The sequence below is a fragment of the Chionomys nivalis genome, chromosome 6 (genome assembly GCF_950005125.1).
Source record: "Chionomys nivalis chromosome 6, mChiNiv1.1, whole genome shotgun sequence".
In the NCBI taxonomy this organism is placed as follows: domain Eukaryota; kingdom Metazoa; phylum Chordata; class Mammalia; order Rodentia; family Cricetidae; genus Chionomys; species Chionomys nivalis.
The window spans coordinates 21,810,775-21,831,340 of record NC_080091.1 but is presented as its reverse complement, the minus strand read 5'-3'; the positions used below and the strand labels follow the sequence as shown (position 1 = coordinate 21,831,340).

Here is a 20,566-nt window from a genome sequence, read left to right as displayed (position 1 = left end):
TTTTTTTTTTTTTTTTTTGTGGTAGGATGAAGCATCCTTTGGGTATATACCAAGAATGGTATATCTGAATCTTTAGATAGATCGATTCAATTCATCTTCCTGAGGAACTACCATCCACAGTGGCTGTACAAATTTGCACTCCCATCAGCAACGGAGGAGTGTTCCCCTTGCTCCACATCTTTGCCAGCATAAACTGACTCTTATGATTATTGATTTTAGTCATTCTGACGTGTGTAAGATGGAATCTCAAAGTAGTTTTGATTTGTATTTCTCTGATGGCTAAGGATGTTGAAAATTGTAAGTGTTTCTTAGCTATTTGAATTTACTCTAATGAGAATTCATTGTTTGAATCTGTAACCCAGTTTTCATTGGACTATTTGGTTTTGTAGGGGGTGGATTTCTTATTCAAGGTACAGCAATCTACCCCTGACTCCCCTAGGTTCATGGGCATTTCATGATGCAAAATTCATTTAGCCTTCACAAGTCCCCATAGTCTCTTTAATAGTCTCGACACCGTTCAAAAGTCCAATGTCTCTTTGAGACTCAAGGCAATCTGTTAACTGTAACCATCTGTAAAATTTTTAAAAATTACATTATTCTAGCATGTAAGGACACAGAATATGCGTTCCTATTCCAGAAGGGAAGAATGAGATGTAGGGAGGGAAGACCTGACCAAAACGGTTGGAAATAGAGTCTGGTGATCAGCAAATCTGGAGGCCCGTGTCCCGTAGCTGAACTTTCAGTTCCAATGAGCACAGGAGGTTCTGCCCTCCAGCTTTGTTGTCTGTAGCACACATCTCTCGGGCTGGTTCTTTCTCTCGGGCTGGTTCTTTTCCTGTATGCAGCCTTCCTTGGAAGAGAGGAGAAGGGCAAGGCATGACAATAGACAAGAAGGCATGCTAGATGGGGTAAGAAGTTGGCTGATTAAATTTTGATCCACACACAGGAAGCAGAGCAAAAAAAAGCACCATTTTCTATGTGTACATATTTTTGTAATTTTACATATAGAGTATTTGCTTTGATTAAAGCAGTATTAGAAAATGAATGTTGTAGATGATAGTTGTGATCTGAGCCTCAGTGTCCGGTTCTTTCTGTTTTACTCGCTCAGCACTGAGAAATGTTGAAATTGCCTTACTCTTTGAGGGTGAGTCGCCACTCATTCCATCACAGCTCCACACACACACACACACACACACACACACACACACACACACACACACACGTTTCACATGGTTAGAACACTTGACGCTTGAGGGAGACAGTCTGAGAAGACTTGTTTGTTTCTGATGTTGGTTGGTGACGTCAGAGCCTGCTGCATTCTCAACTGGCACCAGTTGGCTAAGTCATGCCCTTCACTTTGCCCTGAGACGTCTTTAGAATACCTATTAGAAGTATTTCTGTTGTTACAGTGATAATTGTCTCTGAAGAACTAAGTAAATTAAAAATATGTTTGTTAGTCCCATCTACCAGGATATAGCAGAGGTCATAAAGGCAAGGAGTTTGGGGGATAGTCATATGCTGTCAGTTGTTTTTAAAATTAGCTTTCTTATTCTGTTCTGACCCACTTATTCCTTGCCCATGTAAGTTAAATGTTTGCAGTCAGGTAACTGGGTCCAGCTTCCAGGAGTAATGGGAAAAGGTAAAGTTCAGGGTCAGTTTAAGCAGTACTTGCAGTGTTTGGCTCTCCCCATTCATTCTGACTGTGATGCTGACTCCCGGGCTTTCTGTGTTGCATTCGTACTTCCTTTTGTACCGTCGACATAGCATAACTCTGGTTAGATATATACAAAATAATGCATCATGTTGGAAGCTCGAGTCTGAGTTCCAGAGCTCTCGCCCAAATTTTTAGGCTCTTGTGACCCAGGACAAAAAAAATTGGATCAGAGACACATGTTTAGAAATAGAAATGCATCTTCCTAAGAAAGAAAGCACTTCCAAGGATGGGGTAGACAGTAAGCCGAGGAAAACCATAAACTCCAAAGTGCTAGACTGTGAGGCACATGACCATTTATGTCCCACCTGCCTCTTCCATGCTCGTGTATTGCAGGCTTCTCTTGAACATGTGCTGTCTGTTGTATGTAGCCTGGATGGGAAGGGTTTCCAGTCCTTTTCTGCAACTGGATTTTTTCATATATTCATTTAGATCAATAAGATGTCTCTGTCTGTCTCTCCTTAGCCACAACCCCTTTCTGAGAGATGTGGTCCCAAATATTTTGGGGGAACAGAGCCTATTTTCTGTAACGACCCCCATGCTGATGAGAGGCGTAGCCACTAAGAGGAACCACAAGACAAACTGATAATTCTGTAAGATGTGGCGAGATACAAAACAAAGTTTTAAAGAGGAATCATGTGGTGAAATAGATTGAAAGGGGAGATGGTGTGACATTGTAGTCATTGAGTAAGTATTAACAGTGACAAAAGAAAAACGACGTGGCAAGCTAGCACATAAAGTAAGGTTCTGATGGGGACAGGAAATAGAAACTGGACGTGCAGCTCACCGCCCAGATCCTGAAGACGGCAGTTCCAGGAATGTCGTCTCTGCTGGGAAAGCCAGAGGGAGTTCTGGTTTGTTGGTTTGTTCGTTTTTATTCTTATAATGTATTTTTATAATGTATCCCAACCGAAGCTTCCCCTCCCTCCACTGCTCCCAGGTCCCCCACACATATCTCCCCTTTCTCCCAGATCCACTCCTCCTTTGTTTCCCTTCAGAAAAGAGCCTTCCGCAGTGATAACAAACACAGTAACACTGGGCACAGACCCTCTTACTAAGACTGGATGAGGCAGTCCAGGAGGAGAAGGGTCCCCAGAGTAGATCAAAGAGCCAAAGACGCCCTCACTGCCACTGTTAGGAGTCCCCCAAAACCCCAAGCTACACAACCACAGCATGTTTGTAGAAGACCTAGTGCAGCCCCATGCAGCCCCATGCAGCCCCCTGATTGCTGCTTCAGTCTCTCTGAGCCCCTGTGAGCCCTGCTTAGTTGATTCTGGGCTCTGTGTTCTCCTGGTATCCTTGGCCCCTCTGGCTCCTACAATCATCATCTCCCACCTCCACCCCCTGCTTCTGTGGGGTTCCCTGAGTTCCAAGTTCCACTTAATGTTTGGGTGTGGGTCTCTGCATCTGCTCCAAACAGCTGCTAGAGAAAACCTCTCTGATGGAGACTGGGCTAGGTACCCATCTATGAGTATAGCAGTGTATTGTTAGAAACCATTTCACTGACCTTTTAAATGCATTATATATATTGATTCTTTGTGGATTTCCCATCATGCATCTTGATCCCACTCATCTCCTTGTCACTTTGCATCTGCCCTTTGCCTTTACAACCCCCCCAAGATAAAACAAAATAAAACTGAAAAGAAAAATGAAGCTGTAGTCGTAAGCATTCATTGCAGAGTCACTTTCCCCTTCACTCTCGCTGCATGTGATTTCCCTGTCATTCGTGATTGGTTCTGACCTAGGTCTTTGAACCACCCAGCATCTAGTTCCTGGACATCCAGGCAGTTTTGGGCATGGGCTTCATCTTGTAGTATGGACCTCAGTTAGACCAGTCCTTGGTTGGCTGCCTTCACAAGCTCTGAGCCACCATTGCTTCAGAACATCTTGCAGGCAGGACAGGGGTGAGTTGAATTTACCGCTGGGTTAGTGGTCCCACGGCTGGGAGCCTTGCCAGGTTATTGAAGATGGCCAATTCTCCTCCATTGCTTGGAGTCCTCACTAGGTTCACCATCATAGGTTCCAGGACATTTCCACTGCAGTAGGGTTCCGCACTACACCCCAAATGCTTCTCTGTTCAGTCTCTCCCTGTATTCTCTCCCTCATCCCTCCCTCCTTAGCCTGAGCCCTCCTGTTCCCATCTCCATCCACCCCAAGTCCACCTGCAAATCTATTCTATCTCCCCCTCCAAGGGGAGATCCCGACATCACCCCCAGAGCCTCCCTTGTTACTTAGCCTCTCTGGGTCTGTGCATTATAGTGTGATTAACAGTTAGTATCCACTTATAAGAGAGTGCATATCAGGCTTGTCTTTCTGGGTCTGGGTTGCCTTGCTTGGGATGATTTTTTTCTACTTCCATCCATTTGCCTGCAAATTTCCTGATGTCACTTTTCCCAACAGCGGCTGCAGGTAGTTCTCGTTTTTTTTATCACCCCCTGAAGAGCCTGCTTAGAGTCTGTGTGGGAGGATGTGACTGGAGCTCCAGCCCAGATGCTCCACCCTGCTGGTGATCTTCTTTAGAACTGGAGCTCTGGACTTTGATGGCCCCTGCTCCCCAGTTTCAGCCAGCTCCTGAATGTCATGAGGGAGAAAACGTTCCCTAATTTTTTGAGGCCCATTAAGGCAATGCTACTCCTCCTTGCTAATAAAATGGAACATAAGTTCTGGCTCTGGCTCTGGGTAGAGACCAAGACACAAAAAATTCCAGGATCCAAGCTAAAAACAAATAAGAAAGAAAAAGAGCTCATCCAACTAGTGCTAGCAGTGTGAACAAGCCCTGTCTCAGAAAGGCTAACTCATGCTAAGCCAGAGATGGGAGGAGTGGTCACCTCTGTGATGGGATGATTGAGATGATGTGCTTGTCCTTCCTAGAGACCCTGATTAGTGCAGTCACTCACGGAGCCCTGGCTACAGGACTGTGCTAAGGACTGCCCACTCCACGCGGGAAGCTTCCCTGCCTTTTCTAGAAGACACACGTGCTCCTCTGGCTCTTAGACTCTTCTGTGATGTTCCCTGAGCTTAAGATGCAGGAGGGCACCACAGGGCTGCTTTTCCTCCGCACACTGACAGGCTGTTCCTGTAATGATCTTTATCTGCTGCAGAGAGCAGGCTCCTTGATGGGAGGAACAGCTGCACTTGCTGTGGGCGGAAGGAGCATGTGTCCTGGTCTCACCCCCTCTTCCCTCCTCCACTTTCCCTTTTCTCACTTCAAATCACTTGTACCCTCTCTTTCTCTCTCCACTGTCCGACCCTAGTTTCCTGGCTTGTGGTCGCTCTAGTTTTTATGCTCATACCTGAATGTGTGGAGCGAGGAGCTTCAGATTAGAGAGAACAGGCAGTGTCTGTCCTTCTGGGTCTGAGTCACCAAATTCTGGGTTCTCTCACTTGCACAGCCAGCGTGCTACCAGCTGAGCTGTCGCCCTCACCCTTTGTTCTGTCCCTTCCTATACCAGGATGACTTCATTGAACTTCAAGATCTAAAAATGGTCAATTAAGTCATCTTTAATGAGGCCTCTAATTTGTACTTCATTTTGTTCTACTGAACAGTAATTATACTCCTAGATTTTTTGGAGAAATGTCTATCATTAGGGGTTACAAATTGTTATGTTCTATTTCTTTTTTATGCTATTTCTTTTTAAATAACTTAACAAGTCTGAGTTTGTATATAAGAGTAGAGAATGTAAACCAGGCTGTTGGTGCACACCTTTAATCCCAGAACTCAGGAGGTAGGGGTAGGTGGATCTCTGTGAGTTTAGTCTAGCCTGGTCTACAGAGTGAGTTACAGGACAGCCAAGACTACACAGAGAAATATTGTCTCAAAAAACCAGCCCCTCACTGGGCAGTGGTGACACACATCTTTAATCCCAGCACTTGGGAGGCAGAGGCAGGAGGATCTCTGTGAGTTCAAGACCAGCCTGGTCTACAAGCGTTAGTTACAGGACAGGCTCCAAAGCTACAGAGAAACCCTGTCTCAAACAGTCAAACAAACAAACAACAACAACAACAACAACAACAAAAAACCCAACAAACAAAAAACCAACCTCTTCCCCCAAAATATCAGAGAATGTAGAAAAGTCTGACTATAGTTTTAAGCTTCAATAATATCACAAAGTGCTATAGTTATAGAAAAGGCTTCTTTGAAAGTTTGTTTAAATTTATAGTAGTTTTGTGACTTTTGAATAACACAATTTTAAATCTTTTCATTTCAGCCCTTTTTGAAGAAAAGCTTATTATGCATGATGTTCAATTAATGATAACAATAAAAATTACTTTTCATTGTAAAAATGTTTCACACAATTAACAAATGTACAAAAAATACAAGGACACTTGGCTTCTACAAGTGTGTATATGGGAAATGGCATCAAGTTCAGAGACTGTGGATGAACTGGATGCCCCAAACATACACTTCACGTTTGCTGACTCAGATAGTCCAAAGCCTCAAGTTACAGAATTCCAGCAGCGAACCCCTGTACACCTGTGTGTTTGTAGGCCTTTCTGATGGACTTCCTTCCTGCCTAAACGGCAGTGTGCTGTCTAGAGTTGAAATTGCTGTATTTGGCATACAGAAAAGCCAGAGGTATTTTCACCATAAAAAGCTCCAAAAGTTAATGTTTGATGTACCGTCAGGAATTTTACATTCAACCCTTTCCTTTTTTTTTTTTTTTTTTTTGTCATGGGAAAAATGTTTATTTTGAAATTATTTTAGTTTAGATACAAAACCTCTTGGGGAGGGAAAAAGAAAAGGAAAACACAAAGTATACAGGCAACTTTTTACTTCATAAGCTTCTCACACCCTCATTTGCTCCTAGTTCCCGCGAAGAGAAAGCATTCAGCCACCCACAATAATGTTATTAATAGGGATATGGATCTGTTTCACCAAGAATCCAATGAATCCCATGATAGCAAATCCTATGGCTGTGGCCATGGCAATCTTCTGGAATTCTTTTCTGTCGGGCTTGGTGCATCTTTTTTAACCAGCCGAATTGAGTCCTTTACGAACTGCCGCCTTGGCTCAACAAACTGCATTACCTGATCCATGACTGATTGCGGGATGGCGGCTTGAGGAGGCAAAGACATGTAGCTTAGGAGAGGACTGAGCCCAACGGAACCGGAAGCTCAACCCTTTCCTTTTTTTGAGATATAATTCATAAACTGTAAAATCTATCCTTTTGAAGTACACTGTTTAGTGGTTTTAGTATGTTTAAAAGCTTGGCTGAGTGTGGTGTCACAGACCTGTAAGCCCAGCCCTTGAGAGGCAAGGAAGAGGCTGCTGTAAGTCAAGGACAGGTTTGTTGACTTGGGGCGTTTTAAGCCTCGCCCCCAGTTACAGAAAACAACCAAACAAACAGACACACGAAAATACCTTATAACAACAAGAAAGCCCTCCACTGAAGTCTGCTACTCTGACCCAGTAAAGCTTCAACCGGTGTCTTGCCTGTCATCTGCCGTGTCTTCTTCCCTCTTTTTCTGGGTGGGTTTGGCCATTTTACATATTTCACATGTGTAGAATTTTATAATATTTTGTATCTTGACCTTTTCTTTTAGAATTAGTCAACAGTGACTTAGAGCAGTGTTTCAGGATTTTTTCCCATTTCTACACAATGGTTCTTACTCTATTAAATGATACAATTTTTCTATGAGACAGAACCATTGTTACTACATATGTTTGTGGAAAGTTTGTAGATAGCACTTTGTCAGATATGAGTACAGCTTCTTAAGCTAGGTCTTGGTTACAACCCATATGGGGTCACAGACCAATATGAGTGCTACAAAATCTTGGCAACAGTCAAAGGTTTCTGAACACACAGTAATCAAACTTAACTCAAAGTCAAATGTGTAATGAATCTCAAATGTCTCTGGCAGTTCTTACTTGTGGGTTGCACAACACCACGGCACCCAGCATGTACACTGGGCCCTGTACTGAGTGTGCTGCACAGCACACAGCATGTACACTTCGCCCTGTACTGAGTGTGCTGCACAGCACACAGCATGTACACTTCGCCCTGTACTGAGTGTGCTGCACAGCACCCAGCATGTGCACTTGGCCCTGTACTGAGTGTGCTGCACAGCACCTAGCATGTACACTGGGCCCTGTACTGAGTGTGCTGCACAGCACCCAGCATGTGCACTTGGCCCTGTACTGAGTGTGCTGCACAGCACACAGCATGTACACTTCGCCCTGTTCTTGCCATCCTGCTGCTCAGCATCAGTCAGTGCTGCCTGAAACACCGTGGCTCAGGATCCAGGCTGGTGTGAACTGCAGTGCTCTCATAGAAACCAGGGCTTAGTTACAGAAATAAAGACCTCATATATGTTCTTACCATTCCTCAGCATGTAGCAAATCACTCTATTTCTGGTTTGTACTGTGTTAGAATGTTTGATTTTAAAATTTACTGTTTGAGCTACTGTCTCAAATTTTATTTAAACACAAAAACAGCGCTAAATGAATTGTGGCTTTGGAACAGGAGAGAATTTTCAACAAATTTTGAAATGATCCTAAATATTCTTATGCTATTTTATACTATGTCTTCATATGAAGTAGTGTTCCTGGCATGGAAGAACATCGTAACGCCAAAGTATCAGTCCATGCTGGAAAGCATTTAAGATGCTTTGTGTCCTTCAGTATCAGATAAACAGCCATTATTTAATTCTCTACATAAAAATAAAAATGCACATTTGTCTCATTAGTAGGAAAATTTGTTTTCGTGTGTAATAAGTGGTAAGATTATATGTATACACTGACTTTAATCCTAGCACTTGGGAGGCAGAGGCAGGTAGATTTGAGTTTGAGATGAGCCTGATCTACAGAGCGAGTTCCAGTATGGCCAGGGCCACACAGAGAAGCCCTTTCTTGACAAATAAAACAAAACAAACAAGATTATATGTATACTTAAGAATTGTTTGAAAATAAATAATTTATGATTATAGATCTGTAAATAGTTGATTTATATATTTGTATACCTAGGGTCATATAAAAAACTTCTCAGGCAAAATAAGGTCACAGATGGTAAAAGTTTAAGAAGTCCTTGGTTTGAGGGCTGCAAGTGAGGATCTTTTTGTTTGCCCTTCTGTGCACTTATTCAGCTTCCATTAGATTAGTATGGAGTTATGTCGGAATGATTGCATGTACATTAAAACCTTATTCTTTGGTGATCTTAAGACCAGAATTAGAAATGCCATCCTTGTACTCACTGAAGCAGCAGTGGGTTGTAGGTGTGTGTCTGTGTGTTGTATATATACCTAAATATGTTTCACATCTGACAGTCCAGTGGCAATGAATGTAGTGCCAAGATCTGTTTCTAATATGACTGCCCGTTAAGAGGAATAAGGGCTCTCCTTAGAGTAATGGTGTGCTGTGCCAAAAGCAAAGAAGTGTTGAAAGAATGAAAAAACTGTTCAAATCCCATGAGAGTATGCTTCAGGGAATTCTGCTGGCCAAATCTTGAGTATTTTCAATGCCAAAATAAATAATAAATGTAGCTCATTGCATAAATTGAAATCCATGAGTACATACTGATATAAATATAAGCACAAGAATAAATAAAGAGAGCTGGACAGAAAGCTCTACCTTACTTACCAACTAATAAAGGTAAAAAATATTGGATTTGAGCAAAATCATCATTGGAGTCTATAGTAGGTAAAACTTTGATAAGAAGCAGGATTTACATAATTTCAAAATATTTACCCACAAACATACTATTTACTCTTTAATAAGTAAAAAAAAAAAGTAAGCAAAATCATGCTAGAAACCATCAAGGGATGCTTTTGTTTCTTAGGATAATGAACTCAGAACACCAGCTACTCTGTTATTCTTTTTATGATTTTTAAGATAATAATATAAATATATTATTTCCGCCTTCCCTTTTTGTCCCCCAACCCTTCCCTTGTACTCCCTTTGCTGTCTTTAAAATTCACAGCACACACACACACACACACACACACATATACACACATATATGCATATGTCCTGTGTGTATTATTTAGGACCATCTATAATCTACCATATATTCTTATAATATAGTAATGTGCTCAGTCCATATGCTATAACTTGTCATTATATATGTATCATTTCAAGACTGACCACTAACTAGAAGACTATTTCTCTTGCTTTCAGCATTCCTTAGTTGCTTTTGGTTCTTTGTCTATGGTTGAACTTTCCCTCTTCCATGTTAACATGCCTACTAATGATCTTCCTTGTTCAGGCCTTGTTTAGGCAAACATGTTGCTAAGACTTTATGGGTATAGTCTCTGATATTTCTAGGAGACACACTCCCCCAGAAAACTCTTTGTTTCTCTGACTCCCAAAATCTTCCATCCCTTCTCTCCCAATAATCCCGAGTCTGACACACAGGAGTTGTATTATAGATATGTCAGTTGTGACTGGGCTCCAAACTCTACATTTTGATCAGTTGTGGATTTTTGTAATATTCTTCTTCTGCTACAAAGGGGTGAGAACTCCGTTGATCTGGGGGTATGAGGATAAATATTTAGAATGTAGTTAGGGATTATGCTGGTTTAGTAAAGTGGTTGTAGCTTCTCCTCCAGGATTCATAACTTCTCTAGGCCCATATAGTTGACTAGGCTTCCAGTACCAGGCATGATTTTCCTCTTGTTGGTCTTAGGTTCAGTTAGAGACCTGGTGGTTACACAAAGTATACATACCACTACTGCACCTTTAGCGGTTATCGGCTATCAGTCATTGTTGTGGTTCATAGGCTTCATACCCAGGAGGGACTATTGCTTCCTTCCCTCCTTTGAAAGCTGACATAGTGCCATCTGGTACATTGAAAGCTAGTCCTAAGGAGGATGCTTTCAGGTCAGAGCAGCTCAGGCTCTCTGGGTCATCTATCCAAAGTGCGTGGTTTCTTCAGTTATAGGGACTTACCTTCTGCCTTTGGAGAAAACAGTAATAGCCTATAATGTTTTTCAGATCTCTTGGATAACCAACAACTCAAAAGATCTTCTCATGCCTACTGCTGAGGTTTTTGTTAGTCAGTGGTTCTTATGGGAGCAGTGTCCGTCCAGTCAGGAAAATTTCACTTAAGAACGTGTTTGTATGCACAGTTACTTACGTGTGTTGTAAGTGCTGTTAGGTAGACAGTAAATAGTATGGTTCCTCCTCCTTCCTTCTCCCTAACTAAAGTCCCACCCACCCCCATCTTTCTGATTTTCCCCTCCAAATTATTTGTACCTTGCTTCTCTCTTCCTATTTCTTCTTACCAAACCCCTGAATGGTCCATTCTACTTTACTATTGGCTTATATACTCACAGTTGAAGATTTGGAATTCGGAGCCTCCAATGAGAAAGAACATGCAATATCTGTATTTCTGGGTCTGGGTTACCTCATTCAATAGAATGTTTTTTAGTTTTGTAGATGGAAATTTCTGTCCTATCCAGTCCCACAGCTATTCAGTCCCAAAGAAACACACAGAGGCTTATAACAGTCATAAACTGGCCTTTTAGTTCATGCTTATTATTAATTAGCTCTTACAACTTAAATTAACCTATAATTCTTATCTATGTTTAGCCACATTGCTTCGTACCTATTCTCAGAAAGGTATTCTCATCTTGTTTCCTCCGAGTCTGGCTGGTGACTGCATCTCTGCCTTTCCTCTTCCTAGAATTCTCCTAGTCTGGTTGCCTCACTTATACTTCCTGCCTGTCTACTGGTCAATCAGCGTTTTATTAAACCAATATGAGTGACAAATCTTTACAGTGTACAAGAGCATTCTCCCATAGTATTTCCCATTTTTTCTTTTCAAAACAAGAACTCTGAATCTAATCTCCTTTGTTTAGCTTTTCCCTTGACCATTATCTATAACAACTTGTAAACAACACACTAAACAAAGACAAAAACATCCATAATCCATTTTGAGGGGATGTGGGTATAGTTTTCTAGGTTACTTCCTGCTGATTGGGACTGCTGAACATCTTATGGGAACCCAAAGAAAATTTAGGATTATAGTCAAGTCCTGACTGGAATATTCTGTGAGGCCAGGTCTTCTCAACCAACAGTCTTGAATCTGTTCTGGATGGAGAACTCAGAGGAAATTGCAACAGAGGTGCTCTGAAACATTGGATCATCTGGGCCATTCACTCCTATCAGAGATTTTTCAGGGGATCTTCCATGATCAAGCCTCATTTTTCTTAATCCATAATGAATTGACAACACCTCATTTCCTGTGGAAACAAAAGCAAAACCTCTCCTCCAAAGTAACATATCTCTTGACTTAAATTTTGAATTCAAGGCATTTTCAAAATATATAGGTTGGATTAATCCAGCAACATTTATAATCAAATTTCTTTTACCAGCTGTTGCTCCTTTCTCAATAGTCAAACAATTCAAGGACAACACAGTAACATACAATATGCAGATTCTCTGTGTATTTTTATTTTTATGTGGCTTTTTAAAAAATTATATTTCTTTTATCTTTATTTTTTTAATTTTTGTTTTTTTGAGACAGGGTTTCTCTGTTTATCTTTGACTGTCCTGGAACTCACTCTGTAGACCAGGCTAGCCTCAAACTCAGAGATCCTCTTGTCTCTGCCTCCTAAGTGATGGAGGAGGGTTATCTGTCTATGTGTTACTCTCATTGGTTAATTAATAAAGAAACTGCTTGGCTTGATAGGTCAGAGCATAGGTGGGTGGAGTAGACAGAACAGAATGCTGGGAAGAAGGGAAGTGAGGCAGTCGCCATGAGCTCCAGTCCAAGATGGACGTAGGGTAGAATCCTTCCACCACCTCGTGGTGCTACACACATTAATAGAAATGGGTTAATCAAGATGTGAGAGTTAGCCAGTAAGAGGCTAGAGCTAATGGGCCAAGCAGTGTTTAAAAGAATACAATTTGTGTGTTGTTATTTCAGGTGTAAAGCTAACCATGTGGGAGCTGGGCGGGATGAAAAGCAGGCCTTCTCTCCCCATCATTACACCTAAGTGCTGTGATTGAAGGTGTGTGCCACCACTGCCTGGCCACTCTATTTCTTTTTTAAAGGATTTTGTTGATCCTTTTTCGCTTTCTTCCTTCCTTCCTTCCTTCCTTCCTTCCTTCCTTCCTTCCTTCCTTCCTTCCTTCTTTTTAAGGAGTTATTTATTGTGCACACAGTATTCTGCTGGCATGCATGCCTGCACAGCAGAAGAGGAAGCCAGATCTCACTATGAATGGTTGTGGCCACCATGTGATTGCTGAGAATTAAACTCAAGACCTCTGGAAGAATAGCTAGTGCTCTTAACCTTTGAGCCATCTCTCCAGCTCCTGTCTATCCTTTTTCTTTTCATATATATATATGAAAAGAATATATATATATATTTTCTTTTCTTTTTTTTTTGTTTGCTTTTTGAGACAAAATTTCTCTGTAGCTTTGGAGCCTGTCCTAGAACTAGCTCTTGTAGACCAGATTGGCCTCGAACTCACAGAGTTCAGCCTGCCTCTGCCTCCCAAGTGCTGGGATTAAAATGTGAGCCACCAACACCCAGCTAGTATTTTTATACACACTGTAAACCATTTAGGGTTTTTTTTTTTTCATCTGAATCTGCCTTTACTGTATATCTCTATCTTTTTTTGACCACATGAGTCTTTAATCTGCTAAGCAATATGGCTAGGATTAAAGCTGCAGCTTTGGTGGTTAGCTCTGCCCCATTCCTTAGCTTTCTGACAGTCTATCTTCATGGTGGAGGTATTGGCAGGAGCCACAGTTATTGCCACAACTCTGTGGAGTTTCTAGGTCCTTGCCACCACCAAGGAGACTGATATCAGCTGCTCATAAACACCATTTAAATGTTTGGTGGCAGAGCCTCATGACTAAACATAGAAAGAATTATGGGTGAATTTAAGACATAAGAGCTAGTGAGTAATAGGACTGAGCAATAGGCCAAACAGTTTATAATTATTATAAGCCCCTGTGTGTTTCTTTGGGACTGAATGGCTATGGGACTGGGAGGAACAGAAACTTCTGTTTACAAAGTTCCGTCTGCTTAGTTTCAAATTTCATGATTTCATTTGTCTTCACAGGGAATAGTATTTCATAGTGAATATGTAGCATATTTTCTTTTATCCGTTTGTTGGTTGAAGGAGAGTTAGGTTTTCATTTGTTTATAATCCCACAAACAGTGAAAGGGGTTTCCTGTCCCTCACATCTCTCTAGCATTTGTTGTTGTTTGTTTTAAATTTTGTTTTTTTTTTCCCATTCTGACAGTGGTAAGATGAGCTCTCAGAGTTTTTTTTTTTTTTTAATCTGCCTTTCTCTGATTTCTAGGGACAGAGAACAGTTCTTAGCCATTCTTATTTCTTCTTCAGGGAACTCTGTTTAGATCCTGAGCCCATCTTTTGAATGGGATTTTATTTTTGACCTTGTGTTTTCTGAGTTCGTTAAATACTCTGTATATTAATTCTCGGTTAGCTGTGTAGCTAGCAAAGATTCATGGCCATTCTGTGGGCTTCGTCATGCGACTGTTTTTTAGCTGTGCAAAAGCTTTTTAGTTTTGTGAAGTCTCACTTGTCATTTGTTAGCCACAGTTCTTGGGCAGATGGGTCCCATTCAGGAAGTTCTTTCATATGTGTGTCATGTTAGGGCACGGCCTGTGTTCTTCTAGCAGTTTCAGTGTTTCCGATTTCACAATCAGGTCTTTAATCCATTTGGAGGTAGATTTTGTGTGGTGATAGACACCAGTCTAATTTCATTCTTTTGCAAGTGGACATCCAGTTTTCCCAGCACTGTTTGTTGAAAATGCTTTCTTTTCTCCAGTGTACATCATTTGCATCTCTGTCAAACATGAGAGGGCTGCAGCTCCGTGCACTCATGTGTGGGCCTTTGTTTTTGTTCCACCACTGTACATGTCTGTTTGTGCCAATAGCATATCTTTTATTACAGTGGTGCTGTGATATATCTGCGGTCTGGAAGGATAATCTCTACAGCATTGTTCATTTTGTTCAGGATTGTTTTGGTTATCTAGGAGTTTTTGAGGTCATGTGAAATTTTAGAGAGTTTTCTCTATTTCAGTGAAGAAAGAAATGAGGACTAGAATTAGTTTTGTCATATTCTTGTTAAAGATATACAAGCCATGTCTACTCTCAAGGAAATATGAGGAAAAACCAAATTAAGGAACCTTCTGTATGTAATTAGTTTGAATGATGGCCAAGGGAACTCAAGTTTTCCAGACTGAAGGGGACCAAACCATAGTGCAATGCAAGCCATGGCCTTGAACTGGGTTCTGAACATTATCAGAGATGGAGGGAAGTTAGCTATGCCTCTGTACTGCCTGCACTATTTTATTTCAGTGGTTGAAGTGTGGGTGTTAGGACGGCACCCTAATTTTAGGAAATGTTCACAAGTGTTAAAGGCGAATGGGAGATTAGGTGCCACTTAATTACTCTCCACTGGTCTGTTTGTGCGATGAGCTGGAGAGTTCAGTGACATAAAACGTTAGCAGTGGGAGAAGCTGGGACAAGAGACCTCAGGAGTTCTGTGTGTGCTTAGTGCAACTTGTTCATTCATTTCAAATGATTTCGTAATAAAGTTAGAACAAAATGCCCTCTTTTCCTCACATACTGAGCGTACCTATGAATCATTTCACCCTCAAAACTCTGCTTATTTAGGAAAATTTGCATGTGAATTTTTTTAAGGAATTGATGTAAAACTTTAAATGTTTACATGAAATAAACAAATGGAAAATTAAATGTAACAACGTCAACATGGGACTCACTGGGTTGTTGTTTTAGTTGTTGTTTTTAATCTTTGGAAAAATACCCTACAGTCCAAAGTACATAAATCATTTCTTAACAGAGCAGAATTAGGAAAAATAGCACCCTGGAGGACAAACACCCCGGGCTCTCACCCCTTTCCTAACCAAATGACAGACCTTGAAGCAACTTCAAAGCTGCAAAAACAACTGGCTCTGACATGTACCATGATGGGGGAAATATTTCCCACAAGCGTAAAACAAATGCTTCATCCTTAAAGAGAACAAAAGAAAAGGCAGTATCATATTTCGTGAGTGGAATTTAACAGTTGAAGTTGAGTTCACTTTATTTACTTATGACTTTTTTTGCTACTTGTAAAAAGTTGGTAAACTTAATCAAACTTATTTTTATGTTCGTTCTTACCTTCCCTCACCTCTTCAGTGGTGTGGGTAGAGTAAAACATTTTTGAAACAGCCAGACTGTCTCCAGGTGACAACAAAAGTCTTAAGCTTTCTTTCAAAGCTGTTATGCCCAAACAGGCTAAATTTCGTTTCACAGTCTTTAGTTTGGCAGTCAAGAGTTTTGTGTAGTTGCAGTCACATATTTTCCTTATTGCTTTGTAGAAATCATCTTTAGATACACTTTTGTATATGTTACATTAAAAAAATATGCTTATGATCACATGAAATTACCTCTATTTTCTAAATACTTGTTAATCCCCCTCTCTCTCTCTCTCTCTCTCTCTCTCTCACACACACACACACACACACACACACTCACAGAGAGAGAGAGAGAGAGAGAGAGAGAGAGAGAGAGAGAGAGAGAGAGAGAGAGAGAGAGAAAACATAGTTTGTATACTATGTTTATAAACTCTGGTACACATGTGTAGCTCACACAATAACTTGTTGATTCTCCTTCCACCACATGGATTCCAGGCATGAGTCTCAGGTTCGTAGGTGTAGGGGTAAATGTCTTTATTGGCTGAGCTATTTCATTGGCCCTAGGAAGCTATTTCTTTCATTCTTTTCAATATTGGATTTAATTTTACTTAAGAATTCTATGAAATTCCCATAGATGTATATGATGTGTTTTGATCATATCTACTCCCACTACTTCCCTCCAACTCTTCTTGGAACACCCTCAACTTTATTTTTTTAAAAAATTGAATTTGTAACCCACTAAGTCCAGTTAGTATTGTCCTGCTGGTATATGATAAACCTACCAGTGGCCAACCCAGAAACAAAAAGTGACCTTTCCTTCTTCAGTAGCCATCATCTGCGAGTAGTTCTTCAGTTTGGGGTTGACGCCTTAGGAACCAGTTCCTTATTCTGGTTTAATTTTGTAGAATTCATAGCTGTGGTGAGTTCATGTGTGGAGGTGCTCTACAGCATTTCACAAATTTTTTCTCCATCCTGCAATTTTTATATACTTCTGCTCCCTCTTCCACAATGTTTCCTGAGTCTTGGGTTGGAACATATTGATAAAGATGTCCTGTTTAGTACCTAGCACTCAGTCATTTATTCTCAGCTCTTTGATGAGTTATACATCTCTTTACTAACCTTGATGGAGGAAGGTCATTGGTTAATTAATAAAGAAACTGCTTGGCCCTGATAGGTTAAAACATAGGTGGGTGGAGTAAACAGAACAGAATGCTGGGAGGAAGAGGAGGTGAGCTGAGATGCCATAGCTCTGCTCTCTGAGGCAGATGCCATGAAGCAAGCCGCCAAGTCAGAGGTGCTGAATCTTTCCCGGTAAGACTGGTGCTACACAGATTATTAGAGATGGGTTGATCGGGATATGAGAATTAGCCAGTAAGGGCTAGAGCTAATGGGCCAAGCAGTGTTTAAAAGAATACAGTTTGTGTGTTGTTATTTCGGAGCATAAGCTAGTCAGGCGGCCGGGAGCTGGGTGGCAGAAACACAGCCTGCAGCTCCTTCAACACTATCTACTGCAAAAAGCTTTTCTGATGAAGATCGAGAGTATAGTCGATCTATTGTGTAGACATGAATGTTTAGAATACAGCTTAGCATGACCATTTTGAAAAACAACAATAGTAGGTATCCCTAGACATCTGACCTCCCGAGCCATGGGCTTTTGAATACAAAACTGGGCATGAAATCCCTGCTGTGAAATAGGTCTCAGATCCAATCAGAAAACAGTTGATTGTCCCGTACCTGTCATGCCACCAACACACCAGTGGGTGCTTCTCATCTGGCAGATCCTGGAAGTATTTAGTATTTTAGCAGTAGGGACCAGCACTGGGTAACATCCTTGAAGTCTTTTCTTCCTCTGCAGCCTGCATAGCACCTTCTGGCACCATGAAAGCCAGCCAGCAGGTAGAGAGTTTCCAGATGAGTTAGAAATGGATTTATCTATGTCTCTAACTAAAGTGTGCAGTGTCTTCAACAATAAAGTCTTATTCTCTGGTTCTTGTTTGCAGCCAAGAGCAGTGACAATGACCTGTGCTATTTTGGTGGCTCTTATTGCTTCTCTACCTAATAAAATCATAGTGAATGATCCTGTGTGTTGTATAGAGATTTTCATTTGATAACCCATGTACTAAGGGCAACATTGCCCCGCTGCACAGGGCTCCACTGTTAAATCTCCCTTTAAAAAAAGTTTCTTTTAAGTTCTTTTAATTTTTATTTCATGCATGTGTATGTCTCTGTATCTGCCACTTGTCTGTGGGTGTCTGTGGAGGCCAGAAGAGGGCATCAGATCTCTTAGAGCTTATTGTGAGTCACCCTACAGTACATGGGTGTTGGAAACTAAACTTGGGTCCTCTGGAAGAACAGTAAGTCTTCTAAACTGCTGAGCCATCCCTCCAGCTCCCAAAGTACCTGCTTAAAAGTGTATTAGTTTATAAACCACTATGTCTCCACAAGCTTCTTCATACATCAGTTTTGGTTGACCCACCTGCTACCTCCTCCTCTCTCCCATCCCCTTACCCTCATCTCTGCTTAAACTTTCAACCCTAATATGCACTCCTTGTTGCTTTATGACACTCCTACTAAGTTATCTAGTTACATTTTTTTGCACACATTGCAAAAGTGTACATTTCTAAATAGCTTTTGCATATACTCTTTACTTTGAATAAACCTTCTTTTATTCCCTCATATGCCCCACCCCCATCCCCCCACGCCCATACTTAAACCTTTCCTTCCAAGGATTCTCCATCTTTACTTTCAATTTATCGTTTTACTATCTCCCATACTTTAATGGTCTGTTCCAAGTGTTCCTTTTCTAGTTTGCTGGTTTCCATATGTACTCAAGTTAAACACAAAACAAAAGAGTTGAAACTAAGATCCATATATGAGAAAGAACATGTGGCCTTTGTCTTCTTAGGCGTATGCAGCCTTATACAGCAGCACAGTTGTTTTCCTTTCCGTCCATTTCCCTTCATTTTCCTTCACAGCTTGATAATTCTAGGAAGCTATAGCTTCCTACGGCCCGTGGTGATCTCTCTGTATTAAGTAATTTATAGTTTCTTTGTTAGTGCCTTTTGCTTGCTGCTTAATCATACACTTTCTCTTACATATTCTGTGGTTTTGTTTTACTGCTTCTGCATGTGTTCTTTGTTTTCCCAACAACTTATTACCTCCAAAAGAGAATCTGCTGTGTTTATCAGAATCTATTTAAGATGAATTGCTTTTAATATCCTTTGAACACTTGTTATCTAATATATATAACAACATTTTAAAATTTGCATGTGATTATTTTTCTAAAACCTAGTGAAAATTAAAATAGTTTTTTTAGCATATTGGTATGTGTGTTATTTCTTTTTTTAAGAACAATTGTTCTTAGACAAACAACAAAAATATAAAGAGACTAAATGAAAAACATCATCAGTTTTTTGCTGTGTGTATGTGGTGCACATGTGTCTACATGGGTCTGTGATGTCAGTATGAAGAGGCCACAGGTTCACGGTGACTTCCTTTTCCTACTATCCTCCACCTCATATTTTAAAGCAGGATCTGTCATTGAAACTGGAGCTTACGTCTGTGCTGTCTGGCCCTGGGAATACAGGGGTTTACTGTCGTGCCAGCTTTTACATGTCTGCTGGGAGTCTGAACTCAGGTCCTCATGCCTGTGTAGCAAGTAGCTGACTGACTGAAGCATCTCTCCAATCTGAAGAGAAAAATGTATCTTTAATAAAGAAACTTGTAAACTCAGCATTTTGCTCACTGGAACTGGGCATGTAGCAAATTATTTTATCTGTGGTTTGTACTGTGTTAGAATGTTTGATTTTAAAATTCGCTATCTGAACCACTGTATCAAATTTTATTTAAGTGCAAGGGGCTGGAGAGATGGCTCAGTGGTAAGAGCACTGACTGCTCTTCCAGAGGACCCAGGTTCAATTCCCAGCACTCATTTGACAGTTCACAACTGTCTGAAGATCCAGTTGCAGGGGATCTGACACCTTCATACCAATGCACATAAAATAAAGTTAAATAAACCATAAAAAATGTTGGGCTGGAGAGATGGCTCAGCGGTTAAGAGCATTGCCTGCTCTTCCAAAGGTCCTGAGTTCAATTCCCAGCTACCACATGGTGGCTCACAACCATCTGTAATGAGGTCTGGTGCTCTCTTCTGGCCTGCAGGCATACACACAGACAGAATATTGTATACATAATAAATATTTTAAAAAAATTTTATTTAAGTGCAAAAAGAACATTAAATGAACTGTGGCTTTGGAATAGGAGAGAATTTTCAACAAATTTTGAAATGATCCTAAATATTCTTATGCTATTTTATACTATGTCTTCATATGAAGTAGTGTTCCTGGCATGGAAGAACATCATAACGCCAAAGTATCAGTCCATGCTGGAAAGCATTTAAGATGCTTTGTGTCCTACAGTATCAGATATACAACCATTATTTAATTCTCTACATAAAAAGCATATTTGTCTCATTAGTGGAAAGACCCACTCCACTGTGGGTGGCACCATTCCTTGGGCTTGAGGTCCTAGAACGGACTAAAAAGGAGAAAGCTAACTGAGCACTGAGCCTGGATGCATTCATTTTCTTTCTGCTTTCGGCTGTGAGTGTGGCTGTGAGTGTGACTGTGAGTGTGGCTGTGAGTGTGGCTGTGAGTGTGGCTGTGAGTGTGGCTGTGAGTGTGACTGGCTGCTTCAGGTTACTGCCACTTTGCCCCATGCTCTTAGGGCTGTGACCTG

General features: G+C 40.9%; 1 protein-coding gene and 1 pseudogene across 2 annotated transcripts in view; one reads left to right on the top strand and one right to left on the bottom strand.

Annotated features, from left to right (window-relative positions):
• Positions 1-20,566, top strand: part of Wdpcp (WD repeat containing planar cell polarity effector) — a 286,163-nt gene that overhangs the window by 27,104 nt on the left and 238,493 nt on the right. The gene's annotated exons all lie outside the window — the stretch shown is intronic.
• LOC130875735 (protein transport protein Sec61 subunit gamma-like) lies at positions 6,474-6,814 on the bottom strand (annotated as a pseudogene).